The sequence below is a fragment of the Carassius carassius genome, chromosome 13 (assembly GCF_963082965.1).
Source record: "Carassius carassius chromosome 13, fCarCar2.1, whole genome shotgun sequence".
Taxonomy (NCBI): domain Eukaryota; kingdom Metazoa; phylum Chordata; class Actinopteri; order Cypriniformes; family Cyprinidae; genus Carassius; species Carassius carassius.
Genome location: NC_081767.1, coordinates 18,527,976 through 18,543,053, shown reverse-complemented (window position 1 = coordinate 18,543,053; position 15,078 = coordinate 18,527,976).

Below are 15,078 nucleotides of genomic sequence, written 5' to 3'. Positions count from 1 at the left end.
CTTCTCCAGAAGGTGCTTCAGAACAGTCGGCAACAGAGCCACAGAGTGGACTGTCACTGAGAGATCCTGTCCACTTGTGTAAATCCTTCAGAAAGATAACTAAAAAATCTGCTGATTTCAACATCGAATCAAACCATATTTAGTTTCTCAGTGCCCAGTTCTGCTCCTATTGGTTCACCATTTAAAACTTTGCAGTCAGAATTCTTTTTTTTTATTATTGATACTTTTCTCCAGTAATGTGCAAGCTTTTGAACTTTAAGATAATCAAATAATATATATATATATATATATATGTGTGTGTGTGTGTGTGTATATTCAAATATAAATTATTTTAAAATGCAATAATATCTCACAATATTGCTACTGTATTTCTGATAAATTAATAGCTGCTTTTGTGAGCATAAGAGATTTCAAAAAACATTTTTAAAAATCTTACCGACCATTACCAGTATTGTCATTTGATAGAAATCTTCTGTTTAAACATAATCTTCTCATGATCACACAGCAAAAAACATATAACATGCTGGTTCTTCATGGTTAATTAATAACATACAGCCTGGCCAATGCAGTCCAATTCTTAAATGAATCTTTTATTTCTTTTAATGACTAGTTAAAAAAAAAAAAGATCAGTAAGAATCTGTCCGGAACACTGCTGTGTCCATTTTTATTAGCAGATCATTTCTTTCATAAATGTATTGCAATGCAAATTTAAGAACTTAATCAAATTAAAACAAAACCAAAAGTGATACTCAAATGCCCTCTACCACAACACACTCTTCCTCTGAAATGACTTTTGTCATTTAGTCTCTTGGATATAATAATATAAACCAGCAGGCAACAGATATTTACGCATTCAATTCAAAGTTAGCATCATTCTCATTTCGAACACTCACTTTTCACATTCCAGTCAATAACCAAAGTCTAAAATCAAAACCAGGTAAACAGTGCTATTTGATGAAGACTTTAAGTGAATAGAGCAGTGTCCATAGAAAATCCAGCCAGAATTGTTTAAACCACAGCAGTAAGCTCTTCAAATTGTTTTTACCCCTCTGACCCACTTCTGGATGCTGTTTTTGTGAAATTAAGATTGCTGTTCAATACAGCAGAAAAACATTGTGTTCTGTCCTGGATTTTAACATTAATACGATGGACCTCAGGAGACCCCGACTGGGATAAAGCTGAATGCAGGGGATGGACATTAGTAATCAATAAAATCCTTTGAGGCTTATGCGGCCTGGTTTCATGAGGTGTGCTTTCTCCCCCTCCCCGGCCTGCACTGCTGGAGTCTTTCATGTGCTGGTGTTGTTGATGATGGGAATAGGTCAGTCAACACGGTGAATCTGATGCTTCATTTGTCTTGTGCTGTCAGGACGACAGCTGTTTGCTGGAGTGTATGGTCAGCATGGATCAATAGCCTTTCCTTTGGCTTGCTTCACCGTTGCTGACAACAAGCAGGCACAGCATTTACCTCACACACAAATCTGGTGGACAAAGAAACACAGGGTGAGGTGGGTCAGAGGTGCAGGTAAATGGGGGGAACTAGGGAGCGGCTACATATAGAAATACACATTTGCAATGAGACAGATTGAGGTGACTCCTGTTGAAAGATGCGATGTGTCCCCTTTACACAAACAACTCAATATAAGGTTTTGGGTTTGGTTTTTTATGATAGGCAGCAATGGAGAGCAGTTAACTAAAAATAGTAGATCAACGTTAACTTAACTAGAGTTTTCAGTAGCTTTCAAAAAGAGCAAAAAAAAAAAAAAAATATATATATATATATATATATATATATGTATATATATATATATATATATATATATATATGTATATATATACATATATATATATGTATATATATACATATATATATATATGTATATATATACATATATATATATGTATATATATATATATATGTATATATATATATATATATGTATATATATATATATATATATATGTATATATATATATATATATATATATATATATATATATGTATATATATATATATATATAGAGAGAGAGATTTATTATTATTATTATTATTATTACAAAAATATATGCAAAACAATATATTATCACCCTTATTGAGATCCATTCATTTACTTATTCATTCGTTCGTTCGTTCATTCATTTCAAAATCCTCACTGTTTTGGTTTTAGAAAAAGAATATTGAGTTTTGTATGAGCTACAACTATATCTATTACTCATTAATTATTATTATTATAAAAACTACACTAAATGGTTTATTAAAAAGATTTGATAAAGAACCTGCAAAATCTTTTTAAATATACAACCCAAGGACCAAATGAATTATATTTAAACAGATATTGCCCCATTAGTTAGCTACTTTTTGGTAGAAGTTTGAAGTGTACTACACCTAATACATACTGAAACCACATTTTCAAAAGAGCCTGACTTTATATACTTTAAATTAAAAGTAGCAAGCGCTAACAGGTTAAACCAGTTTAGTATAGTACTCCTTTTCTGAGATTCCCATCATGCAAAGCGCAAAGAGAACACTTAACTCTAATCCATCCTGCAGCATAAGGCCTATGTCATGACATATGCGGTGGCACGCTGACCCATCTCACCCACCCCTCTGAAGAGGTCAAGGTCATTTATTCAGGTGATTAATGCAGTAATCCATATGGGAAATATGTGATGTTTTTATATGCAGAAGGGTGATAGGGAAAAGAGGGGTTCAAATGAATTGACCTAACAAAAGCTCACGCACACACATTAAAGCTCAGCCTGCATATATTGAAATGTATGGCAGTGGCATATGTGAGTGCTAAAGCTGTTTATTCGGGCACACAGAGAGCAGACAGCCTGAAATAATCCCCAGTGACAGCATAGAGAGCTCAAACACCTGACAACACCCAGACAAATGAGCTCGGCGCTCAGCTCCGCTCCTGCTCATTACATTTGGATGCACAAAAATGCACACACAAGCCTAAAAGAACACAATAATATTCACAGGAAAAACTGTGAATGTGCATGAACATTTGGAATGCATACAGGGATAGAAAGTGAAATATCAACACGATTGGTACACAACAAACACAAACTCCTAATTTTATACTGACACATTAATTTCACTTTTTTATATAAATATATTTTTCTACACTATTTTGGGTAATAATCTGCATTTAAAATCCATTTAAACATGGTGAAATGTGTTAAATGTAACTCTTAAGCTCATTTGACACCTAAAAGCAACCTGCAGCATCAAAGTTGTCAGACATTATTCCTTTTCAATGACAGTTTATGATTACCAGCAATGTGAATGACAGTTGGCCATCAGTGATAAGATATGATTGTGTCCAGCATCTTGGCAAGTTGAGAAAAGTTTATGCTAACTTTATGCAAATGAACTGCACTGATGCACTGAAAATGCGCTTCAGTTCTTTGTACACTGATAATTATTTAACGTGTTCATGATATGATGTATTTGCAGCTGCAAATTATATGAAGACATTTTCAGCAATAAAAATAAAAAAAATGTAAAATAATTGCAGCACAAATATGTCTAATTTGTGACGAGATTTTCAAAAGCTATGGACAGTCATGCAGCCCACCAATAACAGTTATGTAATCAATCAGAAGCATCCTTGTTGAAAAATGTATAGATTTATTTCTCTCTAAAAACATTTTTTGAACATTAATTATAAGTAAAGCAGCTTCGGTAATATGTATCTTTTTTAATAAGTTAATTATGAGATAATAGGTCAAGATTATGAGATACTAAGTCATAAGTCTGAGATAAGAAGTCATAATTAATCAAATTATGACAGTTAAGTCAATTATAGGATAAAAAGTCAAATTTATGACATTATGAAATGTATGATACTAATAATAATTCTGGGATAAAAAGTCATAACTATGAGATAAAATTATGACCGTTATGACAAAAACTACATTTTGAGATAAACAGTCCAAATTCTGACTTTTTTATATCATAATCTCATGTAGTATATTGTGTAATAATTTTGACTTTTTAGCCCATTATTATTACTTTATATGTCATAAATATGAGTTTGGTTTTCTCTAATAGTGAACATAGTGAAATATTTTCTGACTTATAGTCATAAAAACACATGTGAGTGTCTACAGGGCTATACTGATAACTGAAAGTATAATCAAATTAGCCAAAATATTTTAGAAAATGAACACATGATATTTGCAATACTGATTAGCAGTACTGAAATTTTTTATTTTAATCTGGTTTCTGTGGAATTATGTGCCTACTAAATTTGCTATAGGACCATTCCCCTCAGTGAATCTCTCAAATGAAAGAAATAAACATGTAGTATTTAAAACGAACTCCTGACAGCATACTCTGTAGCAGCTCAGCATTCTCTCAGTCAGCACATGCTGCAGCTCCAGTTAATGACTTGTCACATTACAATCCTCTTAAGGAAGCTGAGCTGAATCCGGCTCGTTTCCTACTGATTTCCTGACCGTGTTGTCTAGTGTTACACCCACCACACACACACACACACAAACAGCAACCTCAGCAGCACAAAGACCATCCAACCTCACCAAGCTCATTACCGAATCAGCAGCTGAACCAACTTACTTAACACACTCCATGCGCACAGCCCAACATGTGCAATTCTCTCACTGCTAGAGCAACAAAATATCACAGCACTGCTGCAGGGATAGATGCTCCACCACAGAACCTAATCTAACAGAGCCTTTCACACATAAAGAGTAATTTTTAAGTTTAAGTTTTAAGTTTATATATTAATATAGATATACAATTCAAAAGTGTGTATATATATATATATATATATATATATATATATAATGCTCACTGTTTTAATAGGCTTAAATTTTAAAATGTATTGCATTCCTGTTAAAGGCCAAACCAGTCATTACTCCAGTTTTTAGTGTCAAATGATCACAATTATTCTAATTCTAATTTGGTGGTCAAGAAATATTTCTGATTAGCATCAATATTAAAAACTGTTGAGGTTCTTGATATTTTTCCCAAAAGCCATGACTTTTAATGCATTGTTATCGAAAAAAAAAGTGTAATGTATTTTAATTTCTCAAAAAAAAAAAGAATAAGAAAACTAAAAATGAACAGAAAAAGACAAGTTCGTACTAATCACATTTTACATGACATTTAAGAACCTAGCATTGTCAAATGATCTTGATTTCCTGTTTGATGTTTTCTGCATGTTGGTCAGATGGCATGACTTAAATATTAAATAGAAGTGAAGCAGCTTTGTTAAAAAAGTTATTATTATTTTTATTTCTGAATTCATTGAATTTCATGTGATGAAAATTTCTTGTCTTTTTGCTTCATCATAATATCATAATTTTTTTTACATTATGGCCCTTAAAACAAAATGAATTTACATTAATGAATTAAACTCAATTAACATAAAAGACGTTTACTCATGTCACTGCAAACATTATAACATGCGAAAAAAATGCATCCTAACCCTAACAGTATCCTTGAGCGACCACCCTATGCAAGGATTTATTAAAAGATTATATTATAAATTATAAATCCAGCTGCTTCCAGTGACTTCACTAACAGTCTGTGAGCTTGTGCTGTTGTGATATAATAGCTGCACTTTTCCACAGTCCCTTTTGTTTCTCCGAAACCCGACGGATATATTTTGATGTTTTTGTGGTGGCTGGTGCTTTAATCTTCACATTCAAAGGGAATCAACTGATGTAGGCCTGTGGACAGACTTGCTGGTTACTTTGAGCTGAGACAAAAGCAGTTCAGTCATTCTCTTGTAGCTAAAACCAAGCTTAAATCCTGACAAAGAGTGTGTTTCTGTAAGTGTGTGTGTGAGCGGGCTGAGCTGTACTGTGGCTGCAGGCTGTACATCACTGTGGAAGAGATGCTGTCTTTGTGCGTTTTTCTGTTACGCGTGGCGTTACATGCCAAATATCAGCAGTCATCAGAATCACTTATCTTTCCTAGAATGTTCAGTGCTGTTCTCCGCCTCAGGAGCCAAGAATTATTTATCTCTTAAAGAGGGGGGAGAGTGAAAAATTGGTTGAAAGGATAATCAGAATGGAATGATGGGATAAAAAAAAGAAAAGAAATCCCACTAAAATCCCACTGCCTATGCAAATTATTCAATCCCTCTCTACGTTTCAATCTGTCCCTTTCTCTCCAGTGCTTTAACCCCACTCCCCCGCCCCCTATGGTGAAGCTCTGAAGATGAGCGTCCGAGAGCGGGACACTTGTTTTGTGAGGGATCAAGATGACTCCAATCAACACATGTCTCACACGCAAATCACAAACCTGCTAAAAGAGGGCAGACCGTCAGAATCGAAAACACATTTCTGTCCTCAGTATTCAATATCACTCTAGTCATGCTCAGTCTAACTCGCATTTGTCAGGTGTCTTGTCCATGAAATTTGCAATTAAGGCTTGTAACCGTCAATATTTAGACAGGCTTCAGCTAACACAATCCATTTATGGAGCTCCCACAGGAGCGATTTATGAAATGTTGCTCTTCCATCATTCCAATATTAAGTAAAGATCATGTTCCATGAAGATATTTTGTAATTTCCCTACTGTAAATATATCAAAACTTAATTTTTGATTAGTAATATGCATTGCTAAGAACTTTATTTGGACAACTTTAAAGGTAATTTTCTCAGTATTTAGATTTTTTTTCAGACTCCAGATTTTTAAATAGTTGTATCCCGGCCAAATATTGTCCTATCCTAATAAATCATACATCAATCAAAAGCTTATTTATTCAGAAAAATTTACAATTAGGACAATTAAGGGTTTTGTGGTCCAGGGTCACATATTTCATCTACTTATCAACACTGTAAAAATATGATCAATAAGTCATGGCAAATTTTTTTCTTCTTCATTACTTTAACTTACTAATTTCAGCTTCATTTTTTAAAGTTAAAAAAATCTACAAGTACAAGATTCAGCTAGATTCAGTTTAACATAATTAAGTGAACTTTTAAAAATCGCCAATGACTTGTGCAGTTTGAATATACTTATAAAAATATATACTTAAAATGATACTTAAAAAATTTAAGGAACTGGACTGAACTATTTATTTATATATTTTAGTGTAAGTTTTAGTTATAATTTTTTTTTTCATCCAATATTTATATATTTTTTTATTTAAGGTTTAGATGTATTTTTTATTTATCTTTTGCATGATTTATTTATTTATTTATTTATGCGATTTATCTTTTCTCCTTCCTCCTAAATAAAATAGTTTTGTTTAGGATTTGAGGGCAGTGTACCGATTCTTGAAGAAAATGTAACTGGTGTATGATGATGCAAAAGTTACTACCGCAATGCTAAGGGTTAGTTGGGGTATTCTCAGGGTGTTGAAATGTTGTTTGCTGATGAATTTTTATTTATTTGTTTGTTTGTATATTATAATGGGCTTTACAAGTAAAAACTGGTGACATTTACCCTTACAATCGATTTTTACTTTTACTTTTAATCTAATCTAAATAATTCCATAAAGGACCTTTAACATCTGAAAAATCTGAAGAAGATGCTTTGTGGCAAAAGAAGGTTCTTCACATTACAAAATGGTTAGAAAAAGATGGTTCTTTACAGAACCTTTGTCCAAATGGTACTTTGTGGAACCAAAAATGACCTTCTATGGCATCGCTTGAAGAATCTTTTGAAGCACCTATATTTTTAAGAGTGTAAATGCTGTTTCTGCATTAAGTAAAACCTCTCTGTATTCGCTCTATATTCACTTGCATTATCGCCCTGCAAAAAAAAAAAAAAAAAACAACAACAACAACAACAAATCTGGTTGCTTAGAAACATAACACCATCTCTCCTGTGAGCTATAATTCATTCATAAAGCTGAAGGGGATAATTCTTGCACCATTAGCATAAAAACAGAATTGCAAAAAAAAAAAAAAAATGATAGTTTTGAAACACTCCCACCCTTTCTCATTCACAAGAATGTAGGAATAAGAGATAAGATAAACCTAAAACTGAAGGGGTCGAAGCATTAGAGAGACAAAATGTCAATCGATGTGTTTAATTTGAACCTAAATGAGTAAAAAAACAAAAGGCAGATGGGAATGAATGAAGCTAATAAACACAGGGTCAAATGGTGGGAGAAAAAGCAGTGAAAAGAGAAAAGATTTGAGTGAAACAGAGAGTGCAGCCTGTGGGGACTGAGTCATGAGTGCTTTTAGCCATCTCAAGAGCTACAACCCAAATTAAAGTGAGGCTGCTAATGATTATTTATTTAGATTCACTCTCACTCGGTCTGCACTGTATCCCACACAAAGAAAACTAACATTGCCACAAGTCTTTGGACACATCTCCTCATTCTTATACTGTTTTCTGATATTTAGAATAACACTAACCATGAAATAACACAAAGTTAGAGCATGGGAATTATGTAGTAAGGGAAAATGTATTAAGTGATTGTCAATCGGAGTGTTTATAGACACTCTAAGATCATCAGTTACTTCATTTAGTTCAGATAATTCAATGAGTGTCTGTCACACAAACACAAACACTGATTTGGCTGTGAGTCAGACAGTGAGTTTCTCACGCTGACATAATCGCAGTACAACAGATGAGACGGGATGAAGCATAGCTGAGAACTGCTGGTGAGCTGACATGCTTTAGGAGACAATACTGCTATTAGTGTGGGTCAGCACTGCCAATGATGATATAACTCTCTGCTGCGCGCTCCCCTTCTCAGCAGCTCTCTCCAAGAGCGACGATTTTCACTTAGCACAGCAGTTTTCTACATTCCACTTTTTTATTATCCTTAGTGAGACACCTCATTAAGAACAAGGAGAGAATGACATCTTAATTGATTAATTCACCCCAAAATAATAATAATAATGTCATCCTTTATTCATCCCATGTTGTTCCAAATCTGTATGACTTTCTCTACTCAGTGGAACACAAAAGGACACATTTTTGAAAACGAGATCGGTCGTTTTTTTCCATGCCTTTACAATAAATGGGAACCAAAGCTTTCAAGCTGAACAAAAGTCAAAGAAAACAAACAAAAAAGCACCATGATAGTATCATAAATATGATCCATATGACTTAACTAACCACTGCAATTAGATCTGTGTTTACGATCCATTTTAGTTTACGAATCACATTACTGAATCAACAATTCAGACTAATTTTGTTAACTACTGGAGATCCATTTAATCCATTTAAGATGTAAAATATCCTTTAAAGTTGGGGTAAGTGATTTCTTGTAGTCAATAGCCCTATTCACACGGGATTAGTTTTATCCAGTCATTTGTAATAAATGTGGAGGTTGTCTTTGATCTTTATCCCGTGCTAATCGGTCACGTCTGTAATTTATCAATCAAAAATTCCACGCAAATGACCTACCATATTTCCCCAAACACAGAGGTACTGGGATTAGTACCGTGCGAATCGGCATCTCTGTGATTTGGCGGGATCGTGTATGAGTTTTTCATGGTTTTTGTTTCATGTGCACCTTTTTATCCATCTTTCGTGAAGAATGGAGGCTGAGTTGGAGTGTTTTGATAGTATTTTGGGTGCTGGGTCATATCGTTATACATACGGTAGGATTACATCCACAGGCAGGCTGAGCCCTCAGAAAGAGTATTAGATACTGTAGATACAAATAACCTAAATTATATATATATATACAGCTCCATGTAACAAAGCACTGTAAAGACAAGATACCTTGGCAGCAATACAAAATCGTGAAGAACCTTTAAAGTAATGCAGTAATGCCTTTTTGTAATGCAGATTATTTGGCTGTCACTTGTAGTTGGACGCGTGTGAACTCGAATGCCATAGCTAGCATGATAAATCATAGAATCAGTAGCCTACTAACAGTTCACAATTAAAACCATTTCCCTACCTTTTCTAGTAACCTGATAAAATCAATACATGTTGTTAAACGTCATCTGAAATGTTTAAACTACAAGCATTCTGAGCATTATTCTCACTTGTTGTTCACATCAGTCCACAAGTTGATCTCTAGGTTAGGCTGTTTCATACAAGTCAGTATAAAAGCAATAATGCTGTTTCTAGCATTCTTTTACGTTACTGAGCAGATAAATTGGTATCCAAGGTATCCACTCACGTTTAACTTTTAGTCAGCTTATTACAGTCAAAAAAAAAATAAACTTATTACAGTCACTTTACTATATGCAATAGCTTATATGAGACGGCCCATGATCACTAGATTTTAAACAGGTGTTACTGTAACGATTTTGTAAATGGTGATAATCAACCAGATATTGATATGTGGAAGTTACTGCCTTTTGCCTTGGTGTGACTTCTCACGTTTTGCAGACAACGCAAAGGCAGAGAACAGTAACTTCAAAATAGGGGTAAAAATCAAGTTTGAGCTCACAACTTTTAATGTAGATCATTTTCATTACTAAAACATCTAATTGTTAAGTTTCCAGTGTCCTACCTATAATTTATTTGGCTATTTGCCTTTTGGAATTGCTATGTTTATTATTATTATTATTATTATTATTATTATTATTATTAGGGCCCAAGCACTAATGGTGCCAGGACCCTCTTGGAATTGTTCTGTTTATTCTTCTTTTTCCTCTTCTCTAAAGTGAATCACATTTTTGAGGGCCTAAACATGCTTGAAGAAAAAAAAACTTTACATACACATCAGAACTGGCGAAAATTTACAACTGATATGGATTTCAAAATTGGGCGTGCCAAAATGGCTCAATAGAGCCACCTATAAAGTTTCATGTGTATGTGTACAAAAATTGTATACCAATACCTACAAAAAAGTATCTTGGAGCAAAGTCCTAAACACAAGAGGAAGTCAGCTATTTTTAAATGTGACATGATTAACACTGTTATGAACTTCCAGCAACATATTGAATAGCAAGTGTTAAATAGGCTAGCAACATGTTAGAAACAATGTTAGAAACACTCAGATAAGTGCTAAAGAATGCTATAAATGCAATGAAACAGGAAGTTGGTTTTCGAAATTTAAATAGGTCTATGGATATTTTTCTTACAAAAATGCATCAATTTGCTTCAGGAGTCCTTTATTAACACCCTGGAGCCATGTGGAACATGTTTCATGATGGATGGATGCAGTTTATTGGACTTCTATTGGAATATTGAATCTCAACAGCCATGCCCTTCTATTATATAACTGTGAAAAGTCAGGACATTTTTTTTATATAACTCAGATTGTATTTGTCTGAAAAGAAGAAAGTCATATACACCTAGGATGGCTTGATGGTGATTAAATCATAGGGTAATTTTCATTTTTGGGTGAACTATCCCTTTAAGTTGACTTTTATGTCATTCATGTTACATTATCCTTAAAATATACTTTTAAAATTTGAAGTACTCTCCAAGTGCACAATACAATTAAACACTTTTTCACAAAGGCGAGTAAAAGCATTTTATTTGGGGTAAATTATCCCTTTAATAATAATAAACCACATCAGACAAAAACATAAATGACACAAGGTGAGACTGTAGCTCACTATAAACCTGTTCTATCATAAACAATATGCACTTGAGATACATTCGTGAGGCTTTTTTTATCTTCTCCTCCAAAACACACACCCACACAGAGTACAATGTGTGTCTGTATTACTGTCTACCACACATACACACACACACACACAAACACAGAGCTCTCAATATATGCTATTATCCTTCCCTTCCAAATTCACACACACAGTCACACATCTAAGGGATTTTGTGAGGTTTAGTGGGATTCAGGTTGACTGCGAAGAAGATGAAAAATAATGAAATAAATGCCGAAGTGGCCATTTAAGGGGATTAGACTCACAATGGGAGCACCTTTCAGAAGAAGGTGAAAGCAGTGTGTGTCTCAGACTCTGTGGCAATTAAAGTGATTAATACTGTGAACCAAGGAATGGAAGGAAGATTTGGTAATGGAGGCAGATTAAAAGTAATTGTCACAGAACCTGACCCTGGAAGGGAGAAGAGAGACAGGCAGACAGACGGAGTGAGATAAGAAAACAAAGGGAGACATACAGAAAAAGGACGAATGATGGCATAAATCAAGGCACTATATAGATGGACGGAATCAGAGTGAGACTTAATGGCCAGTGGAGTGATTAAAGGGTGAATGAGAAAAGTTCAAACAGAATGATGTCTCTCCTTTAGAAGAATCTCTTTTCTGACTTGCAGAAAAGTCAAATTTTTGCCGTTCATGTCTGTTTTTTCATTACATTATTCATTTAGCTGACGCTTTAATCCAAAGTGACTTACAATTGCTATACTTGTCAGAGGTTGCACGCCTCTGGAGCAACTAGGGGTTAAATGTCTTGATCAGAGACACATTGGTGTTTCACTTTGGATTTGAACCCGGGTCTCTCACCCAAAGGCATGTGTCTTATCCACTGCGCCATCAACACCCCACTACATATAGTTTCCTAAGACTTTTTTACACAGCTGAGGAGGATCTGTGTCTGCTCAAATTTCTGTGTATGGATGCAATGTGGGGCAGCTGTGGCCTAATGGCTAGAGACTTGGACTAGTTAGCAGAAGGTTGCTGATTCGAGTCTCGGTGCTGGCTGGAGTTGTAAGTGGGAGTTGAGTTATGAAAATTAATACGCCAAATGCGATATTCATCAAGTTATTAAGTCATGTTTTCCCCTTTTTTTTCCAAACCATGACAAACGCATGTCTCCCTTTTTTGCAGAAAGCGATATATCTGCTCAACCAATCACAGCACACTATTCCACGCATTCTAGACAGTAATGGCTGCACTTTGAATACACATCTTACATCTTAGTTTTCCTAATCTACTTTGTACTTTGTGATAAACAAACAAGGGCTGCATGATAAATCACACGTGATTGTCATCGCTAACTATGCCGTAACTATGTAACATGCATTTGCATGAGCAGGAGAATTTCTTAAAAAAAAAAAAATTCACAATATGTGACCAACATTTTCTGCATAAATTTCATTGTAAATTTCATTGTAAATCAACAACATATGTGCAATATCTCATTTCCTGTATAAATGCACCTGGAAATATGTGTTTTGGGCTGACGCTTTTAACTGCAGTGCTACATGTGAGCACAACAGGATGGACTGTAAAGTTAGTCAGGGAGAGAGAAAGAAAGATACTGTTATAAAAAAAAGTGAAGCATGGTTAGCGTAGGAGCAGGTGAGTGAAAGTAATAGATGGAAATGTGTCCCATGAGAGACATAGAAGAAAACGGAGACAGAGGATATTTGTGGATGTGGAGGTCTTTAGTGGTGTTCTCCTCCACTTGCGGCTGCTGTCGTCCTGAAACTCTGAATGATTTATTAAAGAACGGTTGCAAGAGAGGAAAGGAGGGACAGAGAGGGCAGCCAGGCGAGGCCTGATTAACCGGAGGAGGGAGAGAAGACAAGGATCCCTCTATTATTCATTACTCCAGGGGAACAGAGAGAGGGACAAGAGGGTATGAAGAGCAGAGCCGGAGATAAAGGGAAAAAACAGGAGGTGTTGAGAAAAGAAGAATAGGGAAAAATATGGGAAGATATTTTTATATGCCTCTTTTGCCCTATTTTGCCTCACTGCATGCTGAGAATATATGTGTTTCATATGGGATGAGATGTTTAATATCTATACATTCAGTGCTAACTATTGAGAACTTATTGAAAAAAAAAAAACATGCCAGTGTTCATATGTCTACAGTTATTGTAGTGATGTGTCTATAGTGACGTGTTATTCACTTAGTAGCTGCCTACAAAAGAGTAATGCTACACACATATAATTGTATGAGTAATCATTTTCATTAACAATAAGGTGTGCTGTGAGAACAGTAAATAGAGGCAATGTTTCCTAGAAATTTGAGTCTCATAATCTAAATGTAATTGTATCTTGCCAAAGAAACAAATAGTATAAGTGTTCAAGTCAGCATATGAAAATATTTGCTCAAAATGTTTCTTGAAGCATTATATTTTTCTTGAAATTTATAACATAGAAAATAAATAACAACAATTAAGTAACTAACCATTTAACTATGTCAGTCACCCAGAATATATATTTTTCTCAACACTAAATGGGAAATTGCCAAAATATAAATTGTCATTATTAATAATTTTATTATTTAACAAGTATTTAAAAAACAAGTTTTATGTCACAATATTTTGTTGTATTATTTAGACCTTTATATTCAGACCTACACACACACACACACACACACACACACACACACACCAGGGGCGAGGCCAGAAATGTTAGAGTGGGTGGGCCTATATAAAACTGGGTGGGCAAAGTGAAGCATATGAAAACTCCATATTAAACTGCCAACAGAAAATACAGCACAAACATTCAATACACAATACTACTAAAGCATTGAATAAATTAATTTTAATTTAATCTATTTGGCGGATCAAACATTGTAACTATGGTAATATGATGGTTTAAACACGTTTTGGTCAGAAGTTTCTAATCTATAAATCTATCACCTGGTGGTCTGGTTTCATTTGTAGGCGGTCCGGATTCAGTGCTAAGACTTACATTTCATTTGGGAAATCTAATATATACTTTTTAAATACTGAATGAGGTTTGTTACACTATTTCAAATTCAACTTTCAAATGTAACACTATTTTCAAACACACGATGAATTCTTCAGTCAATGATTAGTTCACGTCACCTCTTATCTGACAAGTCTTCGGGTTTGAGTCGTTCCTTCATCACGTGAGAGCCCCATAAATTAACCAATGCAGCCTGAGCTGGAAAGATAATTGATTAGTTCCCCTTTTGAGTCTTCGGGATTGAGTCGTTCCTTAATCACATGACAGCCCCATAAACTAAACCTATACAGTCTGAGCCAGAAAGAGAATTGATTAGTTCATCTTTCGAGTCTTTATTTGTCATGTGATGTGACAGCATTGGATAGAGAAATGTAATTTCCTTACAAACGGGTGCATAGTTATTATTATTATTATTATTATCATCATCATTTTTATAATTATTATTTACTCTTGCAGTTACGTGATGCGTTTTTGTCTCAAATTTTAGCTTTTTATTTCTTAAACTACACTAAAAATGCTTTTACCGTTCTAAAAACACAGATTTGTGACTATTATTGGAACTGAAAAGGTTTGAATAACC